Raw genomic sequence first — 9,208 nt, forward strand, 5'->3', positions numbered from 1 at the left:
ATATAATAACAACAATCTGAAACTTTCCTATTGAGAAAAACAAAGGTACTGTATAACTTTAACCAAGTTTAAGCAAATAAATTAACATTAATTCTTATTTACACCATATCCCTAAATTACCACAACACTTAATGTCACATAAATTTTCAATAAAATCCAATTTCTTTCAGATAAAACCACCTTGTAAAAACTGGCTATGTAATCCATCGAGTTGCTGCCAACACCCCTTTCCCAAATTCTTTTTAACACAAACAGAAATATCAGTAGGTGAACTAACACTTTGTGATTCTAAACTTTTATGTGATTCCTCCGACTTAATCAGAAATGCTGTGTGACATTGTCACTGAATCCTTACCGAGGAACCAAAGGATATTTAAGGAAAGATAACCTCTGAAACTCTAAATTCGTAAACTAATTAAGAACATTTACTCTTAATATATCAGTCTTATTATACAGCGTTAGTACTCTGTCATATCACTGCCTTTTCTCGTCAAAAAGGGTATGCAGCACAGGGTTAAACATCTATGAAAATAATTAATTCTGAAATAAGGTAAGGAGATAAAATCAACTTCCCACCCTCAAAATCCCATTACAGGAAAAGACCTGCAGTCTATCAAGACATTTATCTGATGATATTGTTAATAACCATTTTATCAATAGAAAAAAGAAAAATGTTAAATCTGCGAGAACTTTAAAAGAAAAACTTTTCAAAATTCAAAACCAGAGAACCTTTTGAGAAAGTAACATTATTTCTTAGATAACCAAAATTAATTCAAATAACTGCTAGTTTTTTAGAATTAAAAAAAAACCTGAGTACATTCTCACCCTTAAAGAAAATAAGTTTACGCCAAGATGTGTGTTAAGATTATCGTTTAGAGTATGGCCTAATCCTCTATAGTCTCCATAGATAATTTTTTCTCTGAACAACCAAAATTTCAACAAACAAATTCCTTAATTTGTACCAAGACCAATGGCCCTTCTATATTATCTAGTAGCTTGCCATTCGCAATCTTCTAAAACTGGGCCTTTGCTGAATTAAATAGATTATTATCATTATCATTATTACTTGCTAAGCTACAACCCTAGTTGGAGAAGCAGGGTTCTATAAGCCAAGGGGCCCCAACAGAGAAAATAGCCCATCCTGTACCATCTGTATGTAGTATTAGACATGCACAGTTAATTATAACAATCATGCCTTCTCCATCATAAGGCTCAATTACTACAAAGTATTCTAGAAAAGTTTTATGCCTTCCCTAAAAGAAAGTCAACTGAAGAAGCCTGGAGACTTGTCAATGACCTCCTGGAGGAGAGCGCCCTTCTCCAGCATGGTCTGGACTTCTGCCTGAAGGGCGAGACCCTTCACTGATTCCTTCACAAAGGAATATGACATCACTGGATAATGTGTCAGAGGGTGAGAGCTGGTGAACGGGAGGCAGTATCCAGCTCCTAGGAACTTGACCGTCCAAGGATCAGCCATGTGGATCTCTCATCTCTGCCACCTGTGTATCAGGCATTCCCCCACTGGTGGTAGGGAGAGAGGAATGTATCCCTTAGTGAGAGTGACCACATTTTTCATCCTTACCTCTCTTCCCTGAGACCCCTTACCAGAAAAGGACTGTTGTGGTTTGGAAACTTCCTGGCATTGTACTGCCTTGAAGCCTCGTTTCTATTTTCGCGTGTCTGTCTGTGTCCAAGAGACGATTGTGGTGCACAAGGAACCAAAGTAAAAGGATGAGATGTTACAGCCCTATGGAGGAGGGACTCTTGACTTGCCTTCCTCCAACGCTTTGCTACTGCGTTGATGTCCTCTGTGTTAAACAAGGAGGGACCCGCCACTAACGAGCTACGAAGACAGAAAGCTTCTCTCTTCGGTAACTGCCTCTGGAAACTTAAAATGATGGAGTCACGCCTTTTCAAAACCCAGCAAGCCAACTAGTTGGCTGAATGGTGTGGTAGGAACTTGACAGCCATAGCCCTGGAAAGCAGAACGTTTTAAAACGGCTTCGTTTATCTGGGTCTGACAAATCCTCATTGTTGCTTAGATGACCAATGAAACCAGACCAGTAGTCAATCCATAAAAAGGCTTGCAAAGTTGCCTTAGCAATCTTCTCCATGTTTGCAACATGTGCAGCCGTAAACATCACCTGTTGTGCCGTCAGATTTTCTACCGTAATGCCCTGTACCAAGGCTGAGGGATCGTCGTAGAGGATGATATACTGTACTACTTCTGCCCAACAAAAAGTGGAGGAAGTAAACGAGACAAATTACTCTCCCTTAAGAGTTCTTCCTTGATATCTAGAAATCGACTTTCTTACGGGGACCGTCCGCCATGTCCTCCATTTTTTTCTTCTAATGATCCAAATTACACCATTTCTATATATGTTTTAGACATATATAATACCTTCATCATATAAAAATTTCAAGTCATTTGATCAAAAACTTTTGGATTAATTAGCAAAAATCATTATTTAAAAGAAAAAATTTAGGTACATTTTTCCCAAATACTATAATACCAATTGTATTGAAACTTGTACCATAAAAACTACTCTATCAACCGAACAATTCTGTCAGACAGAATTTTTATTTTCCTTTCTGTTTTCTTTTAATGAATTTTTATTTTTTTTTTCTCTCCTCGTCTAGACGGAAAATCATCGTGAAAAAAAATATAGAAAGAAAATCAAAATTTTGTCTGACAGAATTGTGGGATTTTTATTCTTCTTTTCAATGATATCTTTCCCTCTGATATCGAACAAGAAATAAGTGAGAAAAATGTACCTAAGTGTGAATAAGTATGTTTTTGAGTTATGAGCTCCCAAAGATTTGCAACACATTTTCGCTTCTTTTCTTAAAGAAATCAAGATAATATTATTATGATAACTTTTATTGTTTATTCTTACATAAATGACCCTAAACGAGGTATTCGAACCCTCAGTTTACTATTCCTATGTTAGAGTTGCCAGCGATCTCTCCTTGTTGCCAGTGCTTTAGTTAGCAGGTTTCAGCTCTGTACTCTTATTCATGTTTCCCTCTTTCTTGGTTCTTTTTTCTTGTTCGCCACTTACTTTTTGTTCTTTCTATCACCTTATGTAACATTGACATTGCTATAAAGTTCCAGAGGACGTTGTGAAAGCACAATCTACATACGAACTTCAAGTAAATAAACACATGCATTATAATTTCTATATGTCTTTGGAAACTTTGCTGATGTTATCGTAGCTGGTAGTTTTCATTTACTTGCCCTCTACAATGCCTTTCATTTATGCCAGAAGTACGATATATCCAAACATAAGAGTAGAGAGAGAGAGAGAGAGAGAGAGAGAGAGAGAGAGAGAGAGAGAGAGAGAGAGAGAGATCATGAATATAATTTTGGAGTGATAGCATTTTGGTTGATATACTGTAGATGGCAGTTCAAATTAGAGAAGAGAGAGAGAGAGATAAACCATTATTTGATTCTAAGAGAGTTGAACATTGGTATTATAGAATTTGTATAAATGGCAATTTTAAATAATTCGAGAGAGAGAGAGAGAGAGAGAGAGAGAGAGAGAGAGAGAGAGAGAGAGAGAGAGATGCAAAAATAAACAATACTACGATTCTGTCAAACTCAGTCATGCAGACAACAGTAAGGATGACGTCATAATTTAAAGGCTGCTATATCATCATTGTTTGGAAAAAATATAGACTATTTGTTCTTTTTATGACCTTAGGTAACATTGGCATTGCTATAAAGTTCCCGAGGATGTTATGAAAGCACAATCTACTGTACATACGAACTTCAAAAGAGAGAGAGAGAGAGAGAGAGAGAGAGAGAGAGAGAGAGAGAGAGAGAGAGAGAGAGAGAGAGAGAGAGAGAGGAGAGAGAGAGAGAGAGAGAGAGAGAATTATAGTATTTGTATAAATGGCAGTTTTAGATAATTTGAGAGAGAGAGAGAGAGAGAGAGAGAGAGAGAGAGAGAGAGAGAGAGAGAGAGAGAGAGAGAGAGAGAGAGAGAGAGAATTAAAAAACTACGATTCTGTCAAAGTCAGTCAGGTAGACGACACAGTAAGGATGACGTCATCATTTAAAGACCGCTATATCTTCATTGTTTGGAAAAATTATTGACTATTTGTTCTTTTTATGACCTTAGGTAATATTGGCCTTGCTATAAAGTTCCCGAGGACGTTGTAAAAACAATCTACATACGAACTTCAAGTAAACAAACGCATGCATTATAACTTCTGTAAGTGTTTGGAAACTTTGGCTTCTGTTCTCTTAGGAGTAGATTTTGTTCAACTACGCTCTACCAATGCCTCCCATTTCTGCCAGACGTACGATAGATCGAAACATAAGAGAAAAATTGCTATAGATATGCAAAAATAACACACAAAGACGATTTTGTCAAACTCGGTCATGCAGACGATACAGTAAGGATGACGTCATCATTTAAAGACCGCTATATCTTCATTTTTTGTAAAAATAATTGGCTGAAACTTCTGGGGAGCATGTACGATATGTTTGTGCATAAAAACCCCATGCCGGACGGCCCCCTTAAGGGGACCGTCCGCTATGGTGTTTGACATAACTTTAAAAAATAAAAAATTGTTTTATAGTACTGTATACAGAAACATGTCGTACTTGCTCTCCAGAAGTTTCAGCCATATATACCAATAATTAAGATGAAGCGGTCTATAACTGATGACGTCATCCTTACTACGTCGTCTGCATGACTGAGTTTGACAGAATCGTCTTTGTGTGTTTATTTATGCATACAAATAGCAATTTTTTCACTCATGTTTCAAAATCTCGTAGTTCTGGCAGAGATGGAAGGCATTGGTAGAGGGTAGGTGAACGCGAACTACGATCTACAAGAAGACCAACCAGAGTTCCCAAAGACGTATAGAAGTTACGATGGATATGTGTTTCTTTACTTGCAGTTCATATGTACACTGTAATTTTACAAAGCCCTCTTGAACTTTATAGCAAGGCCAATGTTACCTAAGGTCAAAGAAAGAACAAAAACGCAAGCAGAGAGCAACAAAAAAGAACCAGGGAGAGGAAAACATGAAAAACAGTACAGTACAAAGCTGGAACATTCTAAATAAAACTCTGGCAACAAAGAGAGGCTGCTGGTAACTAATGACACCCTCAGAGCAAGTGTATTTGTAAACTTAGGGTTTAAATACCTCATTTAGGGAGCCTTCATGTAGAAATAAACAAATAAAAGTACAGTATAAAGTAAAGTTATAATAATGTTATTTTCATTTTATTAGAAAAAAAAAATTCAAGCAAATCTTTGAGAGCCCATAACTCTAAAACATACTTATTCACACTTCGATACATTATTCTCATTTATTTATTGTTCATGTTCAATTTTAGAGCAATAGATATAATTGAAAAGAGGAATAAAAATCCCACAATTTTGTGTGACAGAATTTTTATTTTCCTTTTACTCCTTTTTACATGATTATTTTGCGTCGAGACGAAGAAAATTAAGAGAAAATCCATTAAAAAAAAAGAAAAATTGAAAATCTGTCACACAGAATTATTCAGTTTATAAAGAAGTTTTGATGGTATGATTTCCAATACAATTGGTGTCTATTAGTGGAGAAAAATGTACCTAAATGTTTTTTTAAATCATGATTTTTGCTAATAAATCAAAAAATATTTGATCAAATGACATGAAATTTTTATATGACGAAGGTATTATATATGGCTAAAAGACAAATAGAAATTATGTATTTTGAATAATTAGAAAAAATAAAAATGGAGCACATAGCGGACAGTCCCCTTAATGTAGCCTGACACCATCTTAGACCAGGGCAGCTCTAGCCTGGTCTTTCCGGGTCATGGGACACAGCAGAACAAGTCCAAGACCTTGTCTTTCCCTTCTGGAGGGGAGTATGTGGGATCCCAGAGTTCATTAACCTTCCTTATGCAAGCCAAGACCTGCATAAAGGAATAGTCTGAGTCTCCTTGCTTGGTGGCAGGAGAATAGTCCTAATCCAAGTTCAGAGTTTCCTCCAACCCCAAATGCCCACCACCATTGAAGCCTGGGAAGGGTTAGGGTCGTCAACATGTATCCCGACAGGGCATGGAGACCTACAAGGGGCATCCCAAGTCTTCTGAAGTCCCGGGTCATCAACGTCTTTGACGGCCAGTTCTTAGGAAGAGAGTTCAAATCCTTCTGTTCCCGAGGCCTCAAGAAGGAGGCGGCTGGACACTGACAGCTTGCTTCCGAGGAACTGCCACTAGCTACGACGTCTGTTGACGCTCAATGAGAGCAGCAACGGGCTCAGGGGGTGGGGGGGGGGGGAGGAGGAGGAGTAGGAGGAACAGTGGGTACAGCGTGGACAATTTCAACTGCCAAAAGCCGATACTTGTCTGTGAATGAGAGGAACAACAGGGACTGGAGGACGAGGTGGAGCCTGAATATAGTAGCCGTGCTCCAACAGCTTGGATACGGCGGAGGACTAGAACTCCCAAGAGATCCCGATATTGTACTCGTGAGACTCGTTGTATGGTGGAAAGTCCCTTGAATGACAGGGAGCTGTCAGCAAAGATCACCAGATTGCTCCAAAGAGCTTGATTATGGAGAGCTAGTGTGAGGTGATGAAAAATTGTGCACCCGTTTTACGGCACTTGAGGGGATGACCACTGAAGAGAAGACCTCTCAAGCTAGCAAAAGCGTCGTCCATCCTCGCAGGGTTGAGGTTCGCGAGGAACCTTAGGCTGAGCAAACTCAACGTGTGCACTCACCTGTGGGGGTGAGCGTACTAGGCTGGAACTTCGAAGAGATCCTGCCTGCAATTTTCTCAGGTAGATGATGAATTGCAGAGGAAGAATCCACTGGGAGCATGTGGCCGACACCTGTGGAGGCAACTGTGTACTTCTGCTGTATCACAAGCTTCAAAACCAACCGCCGTTCCTTCGTGGGGGAACTTGAAAGCCCAAAGGAAAACCACAACTGACGCAGCAGGATATTCCGGGCCAGAAGGTTGTCTGGTGGTCAAATGGTTATCGTTCTTATCTGATCAGCCTCCGGAGGAAGCTGAACGGGAAGAGATAGGTGGGAGGATATGAGGCACAGGAGAGGTCAGGACTTCAAAGGCAAAGAATCCTTTTTAGACTTCTCCTTCCTCCGTCTACCTTACCACTCCCACTGGGAGGATGACCACTCCCGACACTCAGCACAAAGAGAAGCTTCCGTGCAGGAGTATCATCTGCATAAAGGACAAAGTCTGTGACGATACACCTCCATCGCTGACTTAAAATGTGCCGCAATATGCCAGGACAAACCTGCATGATTGCAGTCCTTAATTAACAAGCAATCCTAAAAAGGAAAAGAGAAATTTTTAAAGTTTTACAGCCCGATCAAAAGTTATGAATCAAGAAGAGAGAAATGATATGTCTGTAATCAACCGTAGCCAAAACATAAGTGAGGGATCGCACAGGGAAGTGTGCGATTGGGGAGGTTGGTCTACCTCCTAATAACCCCCCTTACTAGCAGAGAGTTGTTGACACCGCGTGAATGTTTTCATGGGTAAATCCAGCTCGCACTTAAATCTGCACTCTTTGGTGTAGAAGCAACAGTTCCTCCTTTACTTAAACCAAAGGAAAAGGCAACCCTTTTGGCTGATGTTTTTGACAGTAAACAAAGTAATAAAAAACTTGAACTTCCTCATTTCTGTTTTCCTAAGGCTAAACTAACTAGTTTAGCTTTTCGATCTCGTGAAAATGAAGTTTTGTTGATGGACCTTGATGCTTATGGAGGTGTAGACGCAAATGGTATTTTTGGGCTCAGGACTTGTCGCCCTGATGGAAGGTTCCTATAAGTAGCTTCCTAGAGTATATTTGACTACAGTGATATTCCCAGAGAATTTACCTTTAGGTCTCCAGAATTCTAATTCCTGGCGCGAATATCTTTAAAATTTCTCTCAAGGATATCGCATAATACGACACATAGCAATCTTCACCGCGAATAGCGTTTTCACTTCGAGGGGGAAACTGGCAAAACTAGAAGGGGAGCCGTTATCAAGGTACCCTTCCTCCGTTACTACCTTGAGTATCTAGATGGCGCCATCGTCGCCGCCATGTTTTATTCCTATAAGTGTAGCGCTACAAGCTCGGTGATTTTCCCTTACGCTCTCGTGTTTACACTTATCTCGTTGGATTTATCATGCAATCTCCAGCCTCTTCTGCCTCTGGAAAGTTGAGTATTTGATCTTTACATTGTATAAATTTTAGCTCTTGCCTCACAGTGAAGTTAGGTTAAATTAAGTGAGAGAGCTTTTGCCTGAACCGGAGGCATCATGGGCGCTGTCGTTCGTTACGCATGAGTTGTTTAGTTAGCCTGAACGACTTTCATGATATAATAGACATTCCTAGTGTTATTACAATTAAATGAAGCTATTTAGGCAATTTATACGTGTAAGATACATTGATTGCATATAAATTTTCCTCTACTGAGATCTTATACAAGAGAGTTTCTGTGATTAAGGTAGTCAATTCTCACCTGCCACTAGAGTGGCTACTAGCCTAGTGGCTTTAGTAATCTACCAGAAGGCAATACGAGTCGTTTTGGAAGAAGTGGGTGGCCTATGTAAAGGCAAAGAAACCAAAGGAAATCTCAACAGGTTTCTGCTTATCTTTCTTTATTCACCTTCATGAACAAGGTTTAGCAGCCAACACGATAACTACGTGTAAATCTGCCTTGACTAGCCCCCAGCTTTACGCATTCCAAGTAGACTTTTCTAATGAAATTTTTAACAAAATCCCTAAGGCCTGTGCTAGGCTTAGGCCTGCAGCACCTCCAAGGCCCATTTCATGATCTTTAGATAAGGTACTACATTTGGCTTCAATAGTGAATAACAAAAATTGCTCTCTGAAAGATTTGACTCAAATAGTTATATTCATGTTTGCTCTAGCCTCAGGGGCTAGAGTTGGTGAGATAGTGGCCCTTTCTAGGGAAGAGGGCAATATCCAGTTTACTGAAACGGGAGAACTGAATCTCTTTCCCGACCCAACGTTTCTCGCCAAGAACGAGCTACCCACCAGGAGGTGGGGTCCCTGGAGAATCTGCCCTCTGAAGGAAGATGTCTCGCTGTGTCCAGTGGAGTGTCTAAAGGTCTATCTTCGTAGAACTTCAGACTTCAGGGGAGGATAGCTCTTTAAAGGAGAAACATTGGGAAAACAAGTGCAAGAATTAAAGAAATACGTGGTGGCGGCAGGTAG

The 9,208-nt window shown here is 39.7% G+C and overlaps 1 protein-coding gene across 4 annotated transcripts in view; it reads right to left on the bottom strand.

Moving 5' to 3' along the window:
* The window catches only part of LOC137628348 (AMMECR1-like protein), a 90,618-nt gene that overhangs the window by 9,682 nt on the left and 71,728 nt on the right, over window positions 1–9,208 (bottom strand). The gene's annotated exons all lie outside the window — the stretch shown is intronic.

The sequence above is a fragment of the Palaemon carinicauda genome, chromosome 2, assembly GCF_036898095.1.
Source record: "Palaemon carinicauda isolate YSFRI2023 chromosome 2, ASM3689809v2, whole genome shotgun sequence".
Lineage (NCBI taxonomy): Eukaryota > Metazoa > Arthropoda > Malacostraca > Decapoda > Palaemonidae > Palaemon > Palaemon carinicauda.